Raw genomic sequence first — 23,186 nt, forward strand, 5'->3', positions numbered from 1 at the left:
AGTAAAATCAGTCAGACACAAAAAGACGAAAAAAAAAAAGTCATGTTCTCTCTTACATGCAAAATCTATAACAATCAAATTCATAGAAGCAGAGAGTGGAATGGTGGTTACTAGAGGCTCGGGATGAGAGAAATGAGGAGATGTTGGCCAAAGGGTACAAAGTTAAAGTTAGACAGGATAAATAAATATTTAAGGTGGAGGACATGTCAATTACCTTGATTCGCTCATTCCACATTGTATACATACATCATAACATTATGCATACCACATAATTATATAACATTGTAATCTGTCACAAAAATGTATGAATGAATGGAATAAATGAACAAATATATTCAGGCCTTTTTTATTTTTTCATACTTTCAAATTATTCTGCATGGATTTATTATTGAACCCATTAAGCCAATCCATAAAACCAACCAAAGTGACCAAAAATAAGCAAATTGCTTCCAAAGGATAGCAGCCTTTTTTTTTTTTTTTTTTTTTTGGTGGGCTTGCCATGTGTAAGATTTTAAACTGGACACTAAGAAAATATGTATATCATCACACATGCTCATTCTCCCAAGCAGTTTTCTGCTTCTCCAGTCTCCTCTCTGGGACATGAGTATTTGACATTTTTCATGAGAGTACTATAGGAGATGGGATGATTATGCTTGGAAATTGTGAGGAGTCATGGTAAACAATGTGACAAGCATGTATCCTAGTGTCGGCATGACTGTGACAGACAAAATAAGAGACTGAGAGACAGACTGAGCACTATTCATTGACAACTGCTAAATGGCTCTTCATGAACTGTTCATTCACTCACAGACCTGGAAGCTGCTATCACTCTACCAAATTACCACACTGAATAGACATGTACATAGACAGTCTCCTACACACTGTAGGTGAGCACAGTTGGCTGCCTGTATGAGTAGAAAATCAATGGGATGCTTGGCCTATGTTATGCAGGTCAAATGAATATTATCATGTTACAAATGTCTCTGATTCAATCCATTCAACAAAAATGTGTTGAGCAAGTAACTTCGTGGCTTCAAGTGCTGTGGGTAGAAAAATATCCTGGATAAAAATTTTCTAACTAAAGCAAATATTTTTTATTGGACAACTATTGCAACACAGACGCAAATAAGAATGCAAACAGATTCTCCAAGTTTATAGTATAATTTTTGTATATTAATTAGTATACATGTTTTGTATATATTATTTAGTATATTATAGTATATATAAAATATATAATTTAGTATAATAAACAGTATAATTTTGCTAAAGGAGAAGATGTTCTAATGGAATATTTTTTCTACCTTCTCCCAAGTTCATTCATAAAATATCTTACTATCTGGTACTGTTCAAATTTTGATACTGTACTTTGTCAATTTTAAGTTACTTAAGAGCTAGAAGTGGTTAAGTGAGTGAATCTGGGGTCACTTCTTTCAGAAATCCACAGTTCTCAGTGTTTGAGAGACAAATTAGCTGTCTAGCCTTTTTGCAAAACTCACATTAAAACCTCTATTGGGGAAAAACCCTCATAATTTCTAAAATGAGCACTTTCAAATTGCATCTATAGATCTTCCTTGCATGAATGGATATCTGGCTTCATATCTAGTGATACCTGCTGCAATGCTGCCTCATAAAATTAAGCAACTATATAATCAATTACATTTTTAAAAGGCAATGTGATGGTGCTCTCCTCGGATGCCACACTGCCCCTGATTTGTTTGGAGACTACTGCACTTGATTAAGAATGGGAACAGACACTTGATAACATTGCAAAGGGGATGTAAATCAACTCAGAGGAGCAACAAAGCATAACCCAATTGGCATCAAGGGAAATGATTTATTCCCTAAACATGTTCGATTCAATCACAGAAAAGTTTATAAAATTACTTTGATAACACTTTTCACAATTTCATTCCTTTTTCCAAAATTTGCCACAATCAAAATGCAAATGCAAAATAAATGCTGTCATTAGTTGACTGTCAGTATAGTTATCACTGCTAGCTAAAATCCTGTGTGTAGCTTGTATTAATTTGGAAAAAAATAAATGTGAATAAGAGACCTTTTAGGTCTGTTACTGTGTGACTAGTTATTCTGAACCACTAAACTGAGAAGCTAAAATTTCCGTACTTACCCAGAAACTTTGTTATTGAAAAACAACGTCAACCTGACCTTGTATAGTAGTTAATCCAAGCTGAGATTTTGATTTGTATTGTGTTTTCTCTTGATGTGGTGCTTCTTATTGATAGGCAACTTGTAATTAGATTGCATAAACTTTTAACAGCTAATATTTCAACAAAGACACTAACTTTCCTGGAACAGACTGTTTTATCTTCCTTTAGAATAAATTATAGCTCACAAGCATCACTGATATTGGAAAATACATTGTATTAAACAAATTAAAGCAGTTTAAATTTTACCACTAAAATAATTTTTTAAAGTAAAGAATAATTTTAATCTTGAATATATTTTTAATGCTGCATGGGGCTTGTTTGGGTGTGTTTTGTATTGGTAAAAATCACAGAAAACTTAAAAACATGAGACAAATTAGCTAAAGGAACAACATATAAAACTGATGAACCTACCACATCCTTCCCAAGAAAACCTAGTTGGAATTGATTATCACCCTGAAAGTGTTAATATTTGTTTGGTGAGAGGCCCATGTAAAATAGTGAATAATTTCTAATGGTTATTGAATAGAACTTACATCTGCTAAGTTCTCAGTCCCTGCATAAGCCCTTTGCATTGGAAAACTGAGTTTTAAATGAAATCCTCAGAAAGAAAATAGATTGCACCATTAAAAATATTTAACTTTTATCGAGTATTTTATGGAAATTTCTTGTGCATTAATCTTTCTTAAACTTCAAAATAACCTATTAACAGAGCACCCCATTTTAAAATTGAGGACACTGAAGCTCAGAAGAGTTAGGCAACACAGGCAAGGTTCTGCAGATAGCAAATTCCAAAGCAAGAACTAGACCCTGGCAACTATGATGCCCATGCCCTTCTGTGGGCCACTGTGCAATGCTGCTTGAAAACAAGACACTAGCTTTTCCATTAGATGTGGTTTCTCCTTGCATACAGTGGTTATATACCAAAGAGTTGATATCTTTAACTCTTGCCTGTAACCAACATCTTCTGCACCAGGATGGAAGGCTTTTATTTCCAAAGTTCCATGTTATTCAATGCTAATGAACAGTGCATTCTTACTAAGATTTACATGAGAAGAATGCAGACCTCATCTGAATTAGAGGAATCCCAGAGAAATTAATTTGTTCTCTGAGAAATGTGTGGTTAAAGCCTAGCATCCGTAAACAATACATCGGAAAGCAAGACAAAAGGGACTTGGGACAGATTTCATGGTAATATATGCCCTTAAGAGTGTCAAAATGTTCTGTGTTTCATCAGGGACAGAGTCAGACCAAAGCTCTTCTTCAGGCAACACATGCAAAGCAGTCAATTAATCTCCATTTATTGCACTTTATTTTAGCCCTTTAATATCTCGAAGTTTAGCTTTTCTTCTTCCAGCCCAGGTGCACTTTTTTTCTTGAGACATGCTAGTTAAATGTTAATACTTGGAAAGGATAAGATCACAAAAGACTGGTTCTTCAGCTAATAATATGCAGGCTGTTTTGCTTATACCAACTCCAGAGATAACTTTGGCACAAAATGGTAGGATGCTGTAAGAGATGATTATCTGGGCTGGGATGAAGAGCATTATGTCCTCTATTCAGCTATCCCCAGTCAGGATCATTGGGCTTTTTATATAGTTTATTCTTCATCCCTTTTAATTGTCTCATTTTGTTTTTCATCTTGGTACCATCCAAATGGAAAAAAAAAAGTCTGACTTCTTTATTATCTGAGTGACATTTAGCTGTTTCTACATCAGGCTGAAACACTACACATATGTCCTTTTCTGCTAATCTGTGGACTCCTAATCCCATTGCCATTAGAGCTGCCTCATTGCTCCATGCAGTCTTGTGTCATTGATTAGCATGCTTCTGGGCATAGAATAGGAACTCAAACATTTGCCAAAGAAATGACTGAATGAACTTAAAATTTGTAATGGAAGCCTAGAAATAATTGTTTGGGTAGTGCATGGATGAAAATGGCAGCATGCAGTGTGATGAAGACTTGAGTTTGGGCTAGGGTAGTTTTCATTTTGCATTCTCGCTCTGCCACATGTTAGGTAGGACCTTGGGCAATCACTCAACCCCAACGAAACATGGTTTTCCCATCTCTAAAACTGGGACTAAGACAATTAGCATGTATGAGACTCAGCTCTGTGCCTGACAACTAGCACATACACAATCACAGAGCTTTTGTTTATTTCATAGTAATCAGATAATGCATTTACACTAGTAACCTGGAGATTTTAATCTGAGTCACTAAAACATATATTCTAGGTGAATTTTAGATAGCATTAGAGTTCTGGGGAAGAGTAAACACTGTTTACTCTTTTTTTTTTTTTCCCAGAGGTAAAAGTGTTGACTCTAATTCAGAATAATAAACAGCCACCAGAAGGGAAGTTCAGCTGCTGAAGAGCTGCTGTTGTTTATTTTTGCTCAGGTGGATGAGGTCATTCATTATCAGACAGCATTGGCTCCCTGAGTGAATATAATGCTGAAGACAGTCTGCCTGGCTGTAATGGCTTCCTCTTATTTTAGGTGGCTCTCACCACTAGATTATTAACACTGTTCCTTCGGCTTGTCCTTGTGTGCAGTGCAGTAAAATTTTGGGAAAACAAGCTATGCTCACTGGGGACTATTTGCATCTGATCATGTATACGCAAACCCACCAAGCTCTCACACAGCTTGGAAGATGACATAAACACCTCCAAAACCTACCAGGATCGCATTCCCTCTCAGGTGCCTGATACCAGCTGTTGTGCCTGTCTGGGGACTGAGATTGCCAATTGCCTGTCTTCCATGCTTGCAGCATCAGTGAGCAATCATTGCTGCTGACAAGACTTTGATGGTCCTAACACGGAGGTGGGAGCAAAGTTGAAGCGACTGAAAACTTCTCCTGCTGCTGCCTGGCTCAGATCCACCCTGACATCATTCATAAATGTGCAGTTAATGCAAGATGCAGATGCTGGTGTTACAGCTGCCAAGGCCGACAGAATTCCTATTTTAGCTACTGTCCACCACGCAGTGACAGGGGTGCCCTAGGCAAGTGAAAATTGCTCCAGGCAGCGGTCAAAACAAGCTCCCTGCATCTTATTATCCCACTAGTAGGCCTCTCCTGTGCCATTTCCAATCTTTCAACCTTCACACTCTCTCCGCCTTTCCTACTCCAGGGATAAATTTATCCCAGGGGTGGTTAAAGCTAATGGCTGTACAATTTTCATACACTTTCATCAAAGACATATTTATATAAACCTCCACATTACTGAAACTTGTGCACAGTTTAGAAATGATGAGCCAAATCAGGGTTCATTCATTCAAGCAAATATTTATTGCACACCTTCTCTGTATTAGATTGTCACTGTATCATACTAACGCCTTTTCCTTGCAACAACTATGAGAACAGTTTCTGATAGTTCTCATGAAAAAATCTTAATCCTGCTCATAGAATTACTCACACCTCAAGGAATGTAACATTCAGTTTGCATAGTTTTCTCTGGCAGATACTCAGTGGCAATAGCAATCTAATGACAGCATCTCTTTTAGGTCAATATGAAAAGTTGACTTCTAAGTTTGAGTACTAACCTCCCATTCTGATACACCCTGCTTCCCCCAAGAATTCTTAAGTTGAATAGAAATGGTTTCATTAACAAGTGTTCAAATGTAACTTTCAACCTAGCCAAGATTTAATTCATTTTTGAGGCCTCTCAATTCTCCATAGAGTGTTTACCTTTAAATATATTTGGTTTAATCATATAAAACTTATTACCTATAGTAACATCAGTTTCACATGAATGAAATTCAACTGGATAGGAATTATAGGGAAAAGCTAATTCTATTTTGCAATTTGTTTTGAAAGTCAACCAAGATAATCTAATCAATATCGTCAAGTTTTTGTCTTCACATTTCATAAACAGAGTTTTTTTGAAGATAGTTATCAAATATAATAGTCAATGAAAAGTATTGTTTTACCTAGAGCACATTCCAGAAGAACAAGCCATGTGGTATTGGCTCTGAGAAAACTTATAGATTAGTCATCCTCTAGCTGAATATGCTGACCAAAGAAAGGAAGAGAAAGAAAAAAAAAAAAGACTAAGAGAGGAAAATGAAGATGGCTGGCAAGGTCCCTCAGCTTAATTGAATAAACAATGGAATTCCAAATAGCATCCTATATGCCCTCTCAAAGCCAAACGGTTTGGTTGATTCTAAAGTGCTAAGTGGCTCCTACAGGGCATTTTACAGTTCTGGCTTTTGGCCAGATCTGCCAAATGGCTTCACTTTCATTTTGTTGCCAGGTAAGGGAAAACCTAAAGCCTTTATGATGTACCCAGAAGTATGTTTACTTGCCAATATCATGTCTATGAAGATCAGAAGAATCTATAGTGCTCTGCAAGTTACAGGAATGTTTTCTCTCTTACGATTGTACTTGGATATTCTGCAACCCTATGGGGACAAAAACACAGAAATAGTATTGTTGTCTCTGCCTAAAAGTGAGAAATTAAGACTCAGAAAGATCACACATCTGATAAGACACAGACTCGAAACTAGAATCTGTGGCTTCTGATTCCAAGTTATTTGCTCTGTGTTTGTGAAAAGGGGAAAGGGAGTGACTCCAGGAATGGATTGCCTTGCCATATTCCTAGCATTCTGAATTCTCTGGGCATTTATCTGTACAGGTATAGATTAGAGAGCTCTGTTGTAATAGAGGTGTATCCTCAGAGCTGCTGATTCATTTGTTTAGCTAGAACCAAGTGCTGTGAGAAGATGTGACTTGTAAAGCCTTCAAGAAAGTAGTAGCCGGCCACTGGTAAGTAGCAAGTTGGAGCTGCTCACCCAAACTGGTCAACACAGCCTGTCTTCTATGACTTGGAAATTCCTTAGGCCTGGAGGTCTCTCAGGAACATACCCCGTACTCCTGACTGTCCTTCCCAGAACATTGTAGCCTAAGGACTGGTACGCTTGTTACTCCCTGATATAGGATGCCATCCTCATTATAGGATGGAGAGTCTCCAGCCAAAACTTGGTAACCAAACAAGTGATTGAATAATGGCAAATGGCACACAGGTTTTGAAATGAGCCTTGGGAAAGTCTCTTCCTCTCTCTGAGTTCCAATTTGTTTTCTATAATAGGGGACACTACTATGTTTATTGCAAATATGATGAGATGATTACAAAAGGTTAATGGAGTGATCTCTTCTATTATGCTATAGGGTATTCTACACCCTATACCAACCCTACGAGGTAGATGCTATTATTGTCCCATTTTGCAGATGAAAAAAACTACAGCATAGAGAAGTTAAGTAAGTTGGCAAAGTAACTTACTATGTAGCTAGTAAGTACAAAAACTAAGATTTGAATGAAAGGTCCCAAATTTACTATGCTATGTTGTTTCCCAATTATCCTGATTTTTCACATATTCCATACCACTTAAACTACAAAGTCTTTTACGTTACTTTGGAAAGCAGAGTCTAAAATCTCAATCTCCAGAAATTCATTGCTAAATGCATTCACTAGCAATTATAGGAAAACTACCATGAAAAGCAATATGATGCATATAAAACTTCGAAGGATTATAAAATAAAAGGGCAAAGTAGTAATATAGTCAAAGTGGATAAAAGTATTTTGCAAATAGAGAAATATTTAAAATAGAAAAAAATCTACAAGGTACTTTAGGAGCGCTGACGTGTTATATCCGCGTGCACCCTCCATTTAAAAGCCATTGTTATTCATTGTTCATCTTTAAGTACTATCTTTGCCAACACACTGAATATCAGCCCTAAACAAACTGCTCTAGAAAATATGGAATTACACATGGCTATTGCCTTTTGGATTCATCACACAAATTTTTTTAACCAAATATGAGAGTAACACACGGTCTTTGTAAAAAGAATATTTTAAGCAAGACAGTCATTTTGTTCAGGTATCTGTGACAGTAATATTAAGTCCAAACAAAGTAAATGACATCTTATGTGATACAAAATATTTCAAAATACAATATAATGTGATGTTTCTGAAGTTCCACAGCTGCCAGAAAGCTAAGGAAAAGCATTGTTAACTCTTCTGAAAAAAATTTATCTCTGTGGCCATTTTACAGAGTATTTGTCAATTTCAACCACATTGAAAATAGAGCTTCAAAAACTTTCTCAGTGGGACTTATTGGGGAAATCAAGAAATTTCATAGACATCCTTGGTGACTTTGTTCCAACAATCTGGCCACAGAGGCAACCATAATATCCCACGGGTCCTCACTATACATATACAATTTGAGAACGTGACGGATCTTTCTCACTCCCACACTGTAAAGGAAAAAATACTAGTTCAAATTTTACACACTACATCTAGCACATACATGCTAGAATACTAGGGATGTTCACCATCCATAATTTATTCCATTTCTAAAAGGCATTTCTGTATCCAACCTCCTATCACCTCCGTCTCCAGCCCTGCATGCTAACTTTGGATTTGATTTGGTATCACATGCCAGAACATGAATATTAGCATGCTTGGGGTTGAGGGGGTGGAGGGAATTTGTATAAACAAGGGATGGGAGGAAACTCCTAGCTTAGCTCTAGGAAATTAACTGGCCCTAAAACAGTCTAGAGAGCTTCCTCACAGTATTGAATCTTTCATTTTCTCTTATGGTCAGGCCCATTTACTAAGCAGTGTGAAGGAATTGCTGCAACTTTTGGCACATAGCTGACAAGATGCACAAAACTTCAGTTTGATTTCCATATGCTCATTGTGTTCATTTTCTTCCAGCCAAATGCTCCCTAGATCTTGTTTGCTGTCTCTTTTAGCTTCTCCTAGATTCTCCTGAATTCTAATGTTTTCCTTCCCTTCTCAATAATGTTCTAGTGGGGGCATGCAAAAGTACTTCTTTATCCTAGAAATGGCCACAGTAGGAGTAATATTGCGCTTCTATGCAGCAGTTGTCCTCATTGCCGGAGATTGTTAGTTTCATAAAAATGAAGTATAATGTTCACATACAAACCGGGCAAATTATTGTAAATAGCAGATTTTTAACAATGACAGAAAACACATGTATTGTTCAGGTACCGACAAACCTTGTCATATGATTTCTATTATAATGTTTGCATATTTGAAGTGAATGGCAGTCTTCCATCCCTGAACCTCTAGTTTTTACAGAAAATCATTTTTGGCAAACACCAAGAACACTGAATGTTACAAGCCATACAAGTGACATGAGTGAAATGAAAGGAGTTTTCGCTGGTAGAGTTGGCATGTTAAAGTGATTCTATGCCAAACTCAAGTGTCACAGAGGAAACCCCAAGAAGGATGATACCCTAATTTTAATACTAAGGACAAAACCTACTTTCAGCAGTACTGTTGAAATAAATGCTACACTTACTGACTCCTTCTATGCCACGTACTGCGTGTCTTTGTGGTGTTCAAAGACCAGTGTGGAAATAGATGTGTTCACAAATGCCTGATTCTTTAGGGAGACAGAGAGCAAAGTACAAGGATGGCCCTAAAAAGAAGACCGTCAGCTCAAGCTAGTGGCATTTTTAAAATCAGGATCTGAAGGCCCCCTTGAATGCTAATATATATGCAGAAGTAAACTGGAAGATTGAGGAAATTTTAGGAAAACAAATAGAATACTTGGGGTTAGTTTACTTCTGCAAGGAAATTTTAGGAAAACAAATAGAATACTTGGGGTTCCATCCTCAAACTTTTGAGTTTACATCCTCCTGGAATCCTGGAATCAGCCCTAGAACTTAAGCAAGTATGATTAAGGGAGAACAGCCAGTGTAAAACTAAACATCTAGATCTAGATTCCTATAACCTGGAGCAGGAGGGAGAAAATTCGACATATAATTCAGTGCAAGGTAAAATTTACTAGGGCTGAAAGGGTAGAAGATATGTAAACACTTTCTACCATGTGGTCTGTTATTATTGACATCTGTGTTCTTGGTGTTTCTGTAGGTGCTCCTTCAAAATAGGTGCAACAATCAATTTAATAATAAAGACTAGCATCAACATGAAAGCTACTGAGTAGATCAGGTGAGCAACACTTATTCAAGATCATTATAGAGCAAAACTCACTGAAATTATATCTAGCTTTCTCCCTCAGTGACAGGATTCAATAATTGAAGGGTTTTAGGTGCTTGCAATGTAATAGACACATGAAGTGACAGATATTCCATGGGAATCAAATAAGGAAAAGCACATAAGTAAGTGGGTTTTGGTGGAAAACAAACAGCCTTGCGATGACTTTACCAATTCTTAGCTTAGTGTGACTTTTCTCTCATACTAATAGTTGGAAAAAGATCATTTTGTCCTGAAGAAGCACAGTGAATAGTATGCCATAGGCACCAAGCAGAGCTTGTTGACTGAGTCCACAAATACATGAAGGTTTGCCTCTAACTGTATGCATTAGAGTTTTTATTTCTTCTTCCAGATGCTTTCATAATTTAGGTTTCACACTGAGTCATGCAAACTAATGTGAATTCTGCCTTCTTCCAGTGTCTTCTCAATTTGGAGGCTAATGCCAGTGTAATTCTAGGGTTGTCATTAAACCTCCAAAAATCATATGACTCATGGACGCTTTCTTCTCTGAGGCTCTTTGCCAGTAGTACACTACCAAAGCAATTGCTAGTGTACTACTTGTTAGTTCTGAGCCATGTAGCTCAGCATCTCTCCTGTATTATGGGTGTTCCATCACTGCTTGACAACACAAGGCATGCAATTTACAGGCTTAAAACATTTACACAATTTAAAAAAATTTTGTGCCAGTATTCTCTAGGATCTGCGTGGGCATTTAAAAAAATGCATGTTGGCAGAGATGATGTACTTTTGATTTCTGAATATAAACAGTGCAAGCCAGGACTTACAATTCATAAATAAATGTCCATGTTTTCCCTGCATGATATAAATACTCTAAAACACTGCCTACAAATTGAAAGCTAAGCAGGGAACTCAACCAAGTCCAGTGGATTGAGCTACCATTCTGAGAGCATGGAAGCATCCTTGATGTTTTAGTACACATAAAGTAGCTAAAGGTAGACCACAAATGCTTTAGACAAATCCAACCAAGTTGTTAACAGACAATTTGTCAAGGGGCTGCTGTGATAATAGCTTGATTTTGGTGGCCAACTATTTTAACTCATGTTTAGGCTAGACCAAGCTCTTAGCCTTCCAGAGATTCTTTTTAAGAGCACTAATAGCAGCATTTGTAGTCAATACACAGTTTGAAGTTCCTTTAAAATTAATTGGGAAATTCCACTTTACATCTAGACTGATCCTTCCTGCTTCGGCATTATCTACATGTTGATTCAAGGGGTAGTTTTTACCTTCTTATTGCTTCTGTAACAACTTACCACAAACTTAATCACTTAAAAGAAAACACATTTATTTTTGTACAGTTCTGTGGATCAGAAGTCTGAAACCAAGCAGTTGGCAAGACTGCTGCATTTGTTCTGGATGCTCCAAGAAATCTGTTTTCTTGCATTTTCTAGCTCCTAGAGACCACCTGCATTACTCGGCTGAAGACTATTTTGTCTCATCCCTCCAGCTCCTTGCTTTCTTCCCCACACTTCCTCTGATCCACCTGCGCTCCTCTTATTAGACCCTTGTAATTACAATGGACCCATCTAGATAATTTATGCTAATTTCTCCATCTCAAAATTCTTCACTTAATTGTGTCGGCACACTCGCTTTTACCATGTAAGGTGACATATTTACAGGTTCTGGGGATTAGGATGTGGGCATCCTTAGGAGGCCATTTTTCAGCCTACCACAGGTATGTATACCAAAGGGGACACAAATATAGCAACTTCACCAATTTAGGACATTATTTCCCTCTCTAAAGCACCAGAGAATCACAGATGAAAAGAAGCAATCAGGACAACATTAAGTTATGCTACTGCAAACAGACCATATTAAAAAGTTGGCTTAGGCCAGGCGCAGTGGCTCACGCCTGTAATCCCAGCACTTTGGGACGTCAAGACGGGCGGATCACAAGGTCGGCAGTTCCAGACCAGCCTGGCCAACATGGTGAAACCATGTCTCTACTGAAAGTACAAAAATTAGCCAGGCGTGGTGGTGCACATCTGTAATCCCAGCTACTCAGAAGGCTGAGGCAGGAGAATCATTTGAACCTGGGAGGCAGAGGTTGCAGTGAGCCGAGATTGTGCCACTGCACTCCAGCCTGGCAACAGAGCAAGACTCCGTCTCAAAACAAAAACAAATACAAAAAACAAAAAAAGTTGGCCTAGGCATATATTTATGTTATCAAAGACTGAGATCTGGGTAGAATTATAAGATATTGTTCTTGGATCAGCTTTCTTGTTCCTAAACATAACAGCCTTGATGCCCTTTCATTGCCTTATCTAGGTGTCTCTGCTAAGGCTCAGAGATAAACACTGAGCTGGATCAAAGATTTTACCTTCCAACATCTTTCAGGATCACTCTGCAAATTTACTGGTACAAAGAGACAAACCCAGATATGCAAATATTTTAAAAGTGGCTAATGCAGTGTTTAGAATCAAGTTGGCTTGAAACCCGCATGTGAAATGCAAGTGCTGCACAAATTCCCTTTATTGCTAAAATGCTCCAGAAAGAACAATCCCTAGGGCTGTGCTGTGCCATTTGGAATGAAAATGAACATCATATGAAAACTTGGGTATATTCTAAAGGTCAGTGGAATTTCAATCACATGTTTTGCTTCCATACAACAGACTCGGCCATAGGAGTGGTTAATAAGTTCCATTTGGGAAAAGAAATATAAACATTCTTGATAATATGTATCCATTTCAACCTTGGCTCTTTCTTAAAGTTCAAAACAGTCTCAATATTCATTTATTATTTATTCATTCTTTTATTTTTAATGTATCCAACACTTATTACCAAAAATCAAATATTTTTAAATGTCTAAAATTGAACTCATCACTCCCCACCTGCCACATATCATCTCTTTCCGCTTCCTCTTCCTTGAACCTGTTTTGTTTTCTCCGTCTCAGGGAGTGACATTACCCATCACCCCATTCAGAAACTAGGAATGAGCTAGAAGTGTCTTCCCCTGCCTCATTTTCTATATCCAATGTCATTAAATCCTACAATGTACTAAACAAAGATTTTTTCCTGTTTATATATAAATATATGCCTTATTTCAGACTCTTGTCTCTTGCCTGGACAATCAAAATAGCTTTGTAACTCACATCCTGGTCTTTGATCCTGCTCATTTTGTTCAGTCCTTTTTATTCTGAACAGAGCTCACGTTCAGAAATGTTAGTGTCATGTCACTTCCCTACCTCAAACTTTTCAGTGGCTCCCCATTTCTTAGAGGTTAACATTTAAACAACTAATTTTGCTACAAAAGGCCTTTTGTAATCTTCACCAGCCCTCTCTTCACCACTTTATCTTTCTGGGCCTCTAGTTCCATTTATGAACCCTATGACTCAGCTACACAACTTCCTCTTTGCCCAGCACTGCAACAAAAATTAGCAAAACAGTTCCTTCTATTCAGGATGTTACAGTCTCTTGGAAGGAATAAAACTGTTGAACTATGTTTCAAAAGAAAAAGATAGTTAAATGGTATCATAAGGGAAGAAATAAGTGCTTTGAGGTTCGAAGGTCAGAGAAAGAGTATTTTTCAGGGGAGAATCAGTGTAGCATTCATAACAGGCTGCAAGTATAAATTCTGTAAATAAGAAGAAAACATAAAGGACATTCAAGATAGGAAAGAATATCATTCTGATCTTTTAAAGGTCTCAGTCAAATTTTACAAATCTTATTCGTATTTTAAGCACCTTGAGCTGTAATGAATTTAGTACCACAGACACTATGCTGGTGGGCAGTTTCAGTGCCTGGAGCAGTCTCAGATTTTATAATCAGTGACTAGGGGAAGGAAGAAAATAGTGAATGCTTTAGACAAATTATTTGCAAAGCATACAAACAAAAAATTACTCAGAGAGAAATAATCGCTCTTTTTGGACAAGCATCCACTGTTGCTGGCAGTGTAATATTTCTCATTTCTGTTAATGACTATGATTGACTCCCATTTCATTCCAATCTATCAGCTCTTAGTGATTTTTATTGACTTCTCTTTCCAACTTAAAACCTGCAGTTCATTAATCCACCCTCTTTCTTGATGATTCCCACTTGCCTAGCAAAATCCCAAACCTGCATCAATCTAAATGTCTGCCTCCTCCAATACCAGCCTTTGGCTGTTGAGAGGCACCCACACAAATATTCCTCTTCATACCACAATAGAGGCCAGGGTATTTCTCCCAGCCAAGCTGTCAGTGATACCCATGCAGACCTCAAGAGCTGACTCTAACTGCATGCACTCACCCCCAGTAGACGATGTCTTTCCTTCACAGTAAAATGAAATAGCATCATTTTAACTCCTTCATTGCCAACATCAAGAAACTTACCTGTCCCCATCCTTATCTTTGTATTGCAAAAGAATTTTCTTCCTTTTGAAAAACATATTGTGGTTTAGTGTTTAAGGCCTGATGTTGCTCATTTCTAACAAGCTCTCTTGGAAGGCTACTGCTGCTGGTCCGGAGATCAGCTTCACTGTGATTCACAGTTCCTGGAACTCATTTTCTACATGAACACTCAGAACTTCTTTTCCTAACCTGCAACCTTTCCTCACTACTGGCTTTTTCCTTTCAGCATATTGATAAACACATGACCCTGATCTTTAAAGAAAGAAAAATAGGCCTTAGAAGTTGACTGAATGAATAAATACCAAACCAGTAAGTCCTACCTCTGGTTACTTAGCCCTGCATCTCACCTTCTCTTCAAAATGAGCCTTCCTGAATGTGTAATCAACATTCTTTTTTTTCCCCACATCTCACTTTCAAAACAATAGAGGTCCAATTTTATCCCCACAATGACATAGGAATTGCTCTCACAATGCCATTCAGGACCTGCTGGATGATAAACTCAATGGATGCTTTCCAACCTTGGTCTATTCAACATTCTAGTAGTATTGGACACCTTATTAAAACCTTACAAGCTTCTTTTTCTCTGACTTGTATTATATCATCCTACTCCTATTTCTGTAATCATTAATTCACAGCTCCCTTCCCAGGGTTCTATTTCTCTACTCACGACTTAAATGTTAGTTCCTTGGGATTCCTTCCTTAGTCATCTTCCTATTATATATTCTCTCTCTTCATAGGAATCCACTTTCATGAATTCAATCACTATATTTCTCTTGACGACTTCTAAAATGATGCCTCAAGAGCAAATATTTCCCTTGAGATCTCAACCCTCATATTCGACTGCTTAATTTAAGCTTTCCACTTGTAAGCCAAAGACATTTAAAATGCACTATCTCTATAACTAAACCCTAGACTTTTCTCCTAAGCTTTCCTCTTTTATATTTCTCTTCTCAAAAGATATCACCTGCTATTGAGCACATAAGCAAGAAACATGGGCACCATCTTCCTTCCTCTTCCATACCTCTTGTGTATCCACATTCTATCAACTCTACTCCTTTCAGTGCCTCCCCAGCCCATCCCCTCTTCTCCATTCTTACTGCCACTAGTTCAACGTGGTCCTTCCCCATCCCTTTCCAAAAGCAGTTGCTGCTCTTGCTCCCTCTAGTCTGGGTGCCTTCTATCCCCACCCCACAGAGCAACAGAAGTGATCTGGCTAATGCCATTGTTGACAGTAACAGTCGAACTCTGTAAGATATTTGAAGAGATTTATTCTGAGCCAAATATGAGTGACTGACGGCCTATGACACAGCCCCAGGGGATCATGTGCCCAAAGTGATCAGGCTACAGCTCGATTTTATACATTTTAGAGATACATAAGACGTTAATCAACACATGTAAGATGTACATGGGTTTGGTCCAGAAAGGTGGGACAACTGGAAGTGGGGGCTTCCTGGTCATAGGCAGATTCAAAGATTTTCTGATTGGCAGTTGGTTGAAAGAGTTCTTATCTAAAGACCTGGAGTGTCTGGGTTAAGATAAGGGGTTATGGAGACCAAGGTTTTATCATACAGGTGAAGCCTCCAGGTAGCAGGCTTCAGAGAGAATAGATTGTAAATGTTTTTTGTTTTATTTTGATCAGACTTAAAGAACATGTTTTATTCAGTCTTAATGTCTCTATATTGATGTTAATGCTGGTCAGCTGCGCCTGGATTCCAAAAGGTAGGAGAGTAAAATGAGGCATGTCTAGACTCCCCACTTCCCATCACAGCCTGAACTAGTTTTTCAGGTTAACTTTGGAATGCCCTTGGCCAAGGGGAAGGTCCATCAGCTGGCTGAGAGGCTTAGAATTTCATTTTTGGTTTACAGCACAAACATGATACAAAAAATCTGCAGCATCTCCCCAGTGCTTAAAGGTCTGCAGAACCTGGCTACAGCCTCTCCTTTTCCTCCAGCCTCAATTCCCAAGACTCCTGCTGGCACCCTAAGATCCCAGGTACATAGAATTGCTCACATTTATCCCTCCAATAGACCACAAGCCCATCTTTGCCCAGGCCACTAACTCATCTTGGACTCTTTCTGCACTCACCACTACCATCCTGATTCTTTACCAAAATAGTTCCTTTTCACCCCACAAGTCTCCACTCAGTCTTTATATCCTCTAGGACACCTACCTCTTCCTCAGTTCAATTAAGTCCCCTGTACATTCTTCTGTAACACCCTATTTCTAACTTTGTATTTGCCTCACTGTTTGCTACAGTGTATGGTGTCAACCAAAAATAAAATTCTAAGCCCCTCAATTGACTGAATGAACCCCCTTCTCAGCCAAGATTATTCCAAAGTAAGCCTGAAAAACTAGTTCAGGCCGTGATGAGAAAGACAGGGGTTTGGGGGGCCAGACATGCCTTGCCTGTAATCCCAGCACTTTGGGGGCCGAGGCAGGCGGATCACCTGAAGTCAGGAGTTCAAGACCAGCCTGAATAACATGGAGAAACCCCATCTCTACTAAAAATACAAAATTAGCCGGGTGTGGTGGTGCATGCCTGTAATCCCAGCTACTCAGGAGGCTGAGGCAGGAGAATCGCTTGAACCCAGGAGGCAGAGTTTGCAGTGAGCCAAGATCACGCCATTGCACTATAGCCTGGGCAACAAGAGCAAAACTCCATCTCAAAACAAAACAAACAAACAAAACACTACAAAACAAATTCAGGCAAAACTGAAAAGCACTCACATTAAAAGAGAGATCTTAAGACTGACAAAACAGACTCTTTGTAGCAATAAGATACCAAATTCCAACCTTACTCTAGAACAGTATGACATGACAGACAGCAGGCCCTGAAAGAAACAGTATTTTACCTTAAAATATATTTCTTTGACATACTTCGAAATGGCCCTGCAAAATTGTCTCTTGTGGGGAAAATCTACATTCTCTAAAGAATCCTCCTTCCCTTTCCTGGTCTCTTCCTGATCCAGGAAAGATTTAACTAAGTTTGACACATTTAACTAAGTTTGGCACATGTCTGATAAAAGACGTTTACCATCTATTTTCTGAAGCCTAGAAGTTTTAGCTACATAACAAGAACCTTGGCTTCCACAAGCCCCGCCCCCATCTTAACTACAAACATTTCTTTCTGCTGATTTTAACTATTCAGGAAGAGTGTAACCCTTTCTACCAACTGCCATCAGAAAATCTTTGAATCCACCTATGACCTGGAAGACCCTTCTCTGACTTCAAGTTGTCCCGCCCTTACAGCCGAACAAATGCACACCTTCTGTGTATTGATTGATGTCTGCTTGTAACTTCTACGTCTAATACGTATAAAATCCAGCTGTAATCCAACCACCTTGAGCATATGTTATCAGGACCTGTTGAGACTGTGCCTTGGGCCTTGGTCACTCACATTTGGCTCAGAATAAATTCCTTCAAATATTTTAGAGTTTGATTCTTTTTCATCAATAAAGGCCATTGAGAGCTGGAAATACATCTTATTATCACTTTATTTCCAGTATTTTGCTATCTCTGGCACATATGAAACCATTAATACATGTTTTTGAATAAATGAATAATTAACTATTCTTAATAGTTTAAAACTGGCAATTTCTGGGAAGAGAACAGGTTTGGGGATATCTTTGAGCTAAGAGTGGCAGCATTTCTCCTGATCGCTGTTGTCTCTACCATCCCCACTTCTAAAAGTTTCCTCTAAATTCAAGTAAAACTCATTTTCACAAGCAAGAATAAAAACTAAGATTTCTAAACTCCCTGGAGGCCATCCCCTAGTCTAGTAATTGTACTTTATTTATTTGCTCATTAGTGTATGAAGCTGTTTTCCTATTTTCAGAAAGCTCTATGGGCTCTTCAGTAATATTCTCATCATATAAAATCTCAATCATTCTTCTATTTGGAAATAAATGTTCTTGTCTAAAGCCCATTTGTGTTTATGATAAAAGGCAAAGGTCCCAATCTATGATCTCAATGACTATACAAAAATGTATTCTCTGAGACAAAATAGCACCTCCAAGTGTGTTCACCAGCACACTCAGATGAGCACATCAAGTCTCAGCAGATCACCAATGCAGAGAGTTCCTCCCGTCTCTACTAAAAATAAAAATAAATATAAATTAGCTGGGCATGATGGCATGAGCCTGTAATCCCAGCTACTCAGGGGGCTGAGGCAGGAGAATCACCTGAACTTGGGACGCGGAGGTTACAATGAACCGAGATTGTGCCACTGCCCTCCAGCCTGGGTGACAGAGGAAGACTCCATCTCAAAAAATAAATAAAATTTAGTTTTGGAGGTTTATTCTGCAGCAATTTAAACTTAGGCCAAACTGATTGTTTTTCTGGCTTAAATTGCATTATGGACTTCAAGGAGAAAAACACAAACAGTTGGCAAGTTTACAGCCTTAAAACAAAATTGCCTTAACTTGAGGGATCCCCTTAATATTGCTCCTTATAATTTCTCTTTTTAAGAACTTTCCTATTTCATGAGAATCTAGAAACATGAAGGGTCACACACAGGAACTACTTCAAGCTAGAGTTACCCCCACCCAAAAAAATACCCTACAACAATATAATATCTTTTGATGTAAATTCCTTATGTGTTGGGTGCCACAGCCAGAGTAGGAGCTAAGGTCACAGAGCTCGGTAATGTTATTCATTTTTTATACACACTCTAATTCTGTCAGCAAATCTAGCATGCTACAATCTGAGGCAAGGAATCCATACCAGGAGGACTTCCAGTAAATACAAAATAATCCAGTGATCTCTAAAATCAACCTCCTCACTTCCTTATTCCTCCAATTTAACTCCTTAGTCTATCATTTCAACCACTCTCTTGTTAATATCTTCCACTCCTTTGCTCCTAGCATCCCAAATGCCTGCCAAAACCTCAAGCCTAAATTATAGCTAACACTTGTACAGGGCACACTATGTGCTGACTATCCTCGGCACATGGTGTGCATTGACTCTTTAGTAATTACAGCAACCCTACAGGGGCAGGGAGTCTTCTTACTGTTCCCTGTTCACAGATAAGGAAACAGTGCGGGGTTGGGGAGAGAGCGGGAGTAAGTGACATGCCTGAGGTCACACTGCTATTAAATAATGACTATTTGCCTCAGATGCTGTATTAGTCCGTTTACATGCTGCTGATAAAGACATACCCGAGACTGAGTAATTTATAAAGAAAAAGAGGTTTGATGGACTCACAGTTCCACGTGGCTGGGGAGACCTCACAATCATGGCAGAAGGCAACTCTTCACAGGGTGGCAGGGGAGAGAATGAAAACCAAGCTAAACGGGTTTCCCCTTATAAAAGCCATCAAATCTCGTGAGACTTATTCACTACCACGATAACAGTTTGCGGGAAACCACCCCCATGATTAAATTATCTCCCACCAGTTCCCTACCACAACACATGGGAATCATGGGAGCTACAATTCAAGATGAGATTTGGGTAGGGACACAGCCAAACCATATCAGATGCTCTTCCACAATATTGCTGAGCTCTGATGGGAAAGACCACACAAGCCACCAAATTGATACCACTACAAATTATAGTAGTCTTCCTCATGGGACTGTCAACCCTACTCAAACAAATGTATTAGGCGTCCCCAGTCAGCTAGACTTTTTATTCTCCCCAGTGACTGTCTCAACCATTTCCTTTTTTCATCTTTTCTTCACCCTTAGCAGATTAGGGACCCTCCTACTGCTCAGAGAAAATAGAAATTATCAGACAGAAATTATTTCAGCTCCTAGTGCCTATTACTATAGAAGAGGGCCCTCACGTCCCATCTAACAACACAGAATTTCGTGCCTTTCTGCTGTCTCAGGTACTCTAGTCTCCCTAGCCATTCTCTTTTACATTCAACCTCTCTCTCCCACCAGATTATTTCTCACCAGCATTTAAAGATATTTCTCTCTCATTTTAACTATCCTCCCTCCACACTGTCTCTTACAGCTACTGAACTCTTTTTATTTCTGCAGCTTTTACTTCCCATCCATTCATCAGTCTTCCCCAGCCTGGCCTTTGCCTTCACCACTCCGCAGACATTGTACTTGTCAAGCAAGGTCACCAAGGAGCTTGTCTCTGCCTTATCTCCACGCCCATCTCAGCTGCACTTGACACTGCTGTCACAGTCCTGCCAGAAACCTTTCCTTTCCTTTGCTTCTCTGCTATCATGTATTGCTATTTTTTTCATTCCTTTCTGAAATCTTTTTTGTCTTCTTAGGTGGCTCCATCTCATCTGTCTTCCCTTAAACGACAATGTCGTCCTAGGCCCTCTTTCTTCTTGCAGGACATCAAATGCTCATTCACTCCCCTGGCTTCAATTACCATTCATTTGCAAGGGGTTCCACCTCTCTATGCCCAACTCAGTCAGTTCTATTCCCCTATTCATCTCTGCTTAGATGATTCATGTGTATATCAATTCAAACTTTCTAACATTGACCTCATTCTCTTTTCTCCAAATCCTGCCCCTTCTCCAGCATTCCATACACTTGTTCAAATTAGAAACTTAAGGGGCATATTCTACCTTATTCCACACACTCAAGTCTACCACCAACATGATAGAATCATGCTGACTCTATTGCCTAAATATTGCTCACACCCATTCACTTCTCTCCCTTCTTCATGGCCACCACCCACAATTACCTTTGCCTGGACTAGTGTAAAAATTGATTCAATTATTCTACTTCTAGCAACACAGCCCCTGCCTCTGCAACAACTCATTATCCACATTAAAACCAGTGTAATCTATGTAAAAAGTAAATTGGTTATGTCATGGTTGCAACTGCGCCTTAGGTGCAATACAAGTACCAACTATAGTTTTTTAAAAACAGCAAGAACATGCTCCCATCGGTCTCTACTTTTATCTTTTGGCCCCCTCCCACTGACTCTACCCTGGGGTGTTGCAAATGCTTTCCCATATCCCGAGCTTCCACTGCAGTTAGGAGTTGTTCCTGTGGGGCTCTGCTGCCTGATGCCTCTCACTGGCCCCTCCTTCTCCCACCACTTTCTCAAGGCACCCGTCTTGGACTTCTACACTAGATTAAATCCCCTTAGTATACGAACTCTTTATTTTTCACAAATTTAATCCCATTCTTTTCTTTCTTCATTTAATTTTTTTAGAGATAGATTTTACTCTGTTGCCCAGGCTGCAGTGCAGTGGTGTGATCACAGCTCACTGCAGCCTTGAACCCTTGAGCTTAAGCGATCCTCTCATCTCAGCATCTCAAGTAATTAAAACAACAGATGTATGCCCAGCTAATTTTTTAAAAAATTGTAGAGACAAGGTCTAGTATGTTGCCCAGGCTAGTCTTGAATTCCTGGCCTCAAGCCATCCTCCAACCTCAGCCTCCCAAAGTGCTGGGATTATAGGCATGAGCCACTGAACCCAGCCTAATTTTTAATATCTATTTATACCACATCCATACAAGAAGGAAATATGTTTGTCTTGTTGAAGTTATATTTCCAGTGCCTGAAACAATGGCTGGTACATGGGGAGTAGTTAATATTTGCTTATAGAATTCTAAATTATCATGTTATTATGATTTAAAACAAACTAGCCTCATTATACATTTTGTGGACTCTTATTTATACTGATCTTATTATTTCTGTTTGATAGTTGTTAGCTATCTACAGCCAGTTAGTTTATGCATTAAAGAAAATGCCACTTTGTTGCTTAATTTACCAACGGCATGTGTAATAATGTGTTACTATAAAAACCATGGAAATGTTAGCAGGGCATCTTTGGTAGTATGTTCCAGTAATGAAATAACCTACTCATCTTTTTTTAGTTATAAGGCATTTTGTGTCTTTGAACACAGAGAATAAAAATAGGAAGTTTTCTGCTTCATTGTGGTGTGTGGGTGGGTGGGCGTGTCTGTCTGTAGTAATGTTCCACTTTGTTGACAAGTGTACTCCATGTCCCATGTCCCTTTCCCTGAGTGAGAACATGACTTCCATTGTGGTGTGTTATGCATATCAAGCATATCATTTTAATGAAGTGAAAATAGGTTTTAAATTTTTTCATCAAGGAACTAGGCAGTTTTCAAAGATGATACTAAATTAATCGTCAGAAGTAGAAGGTTTGTTGCTTAAATAAATTTTATGTTTTATATGAAAGTTGGACAAAACTGAGTAACACTATTTTTTTAACCTGTTTCAATCCCAAAGATAAATATATACTATTTTCTGTCCAGTGATAACTGGCTTGTTTTTCAGTAAGTGAGGTCATTAAAGCACCCAAAATGGTTCCGAATGCCAAGTTTCACACATGTCTCCTTCATTCTCAAGCTGTCATGTGGGCTAAAATCACACTTATCAAAGAAACACAATAATGACAGCTCAAAAGGTGATGCTGAGACTTGCAAGTAATTGAACCATTTAACCACCATGTACTTGCTCAGAATTTCTCCTCAGAAATGACCCTTTGCTAAAAGTCTGTTCTTGTAGCATGCTGAATTCATTGCCTTTTGGATAAGCTCCATCTATTTTGAAGCTTCTTCCAAACCTCAGACTATGTTCTCTTCCTGGTTCCCAATGTTAGGGTTTTCATCCAGGCACTGCCTTATTCTAAAGCAGTGGTTCTCAAACTTTAGCCTGCGTCAGACTTATCTGGAATGTTTGTTAAAAGGCAGATTGCTGGGCCCCATACCCA

At 38.7% G+C, this 23,186-nt stretch overlaps 1 protein-coding gene across 1 annotated transcript in view; it reads left to right on the forward strand.

The window, feature by feature from the left end:
* Positions 1 to 23,186, forward strand: part of VWC2L (von Willebrand factor C domain containing 2 like) — a 167,891-nt gene that overhangs the window by 127,563 nt on the left and 17,142 nt on the right. The window lies entirely within an intron of this gene.

Source organism: Gorilla gorilla, chromosome 11, assembly GCF_029281585.2.
Source record: "Gorilla gorilla gorilla isolate KB3781 chromosome 11, NHGRI_mGorGor1-v2.1_pri, whole genome shotgun sequence".
Lineage (NCBI taxonomy): Eukaryota > Metazoa > Chordata > Mammalia > Primates > Hominidae > Gorilla > Gorilla gorilla.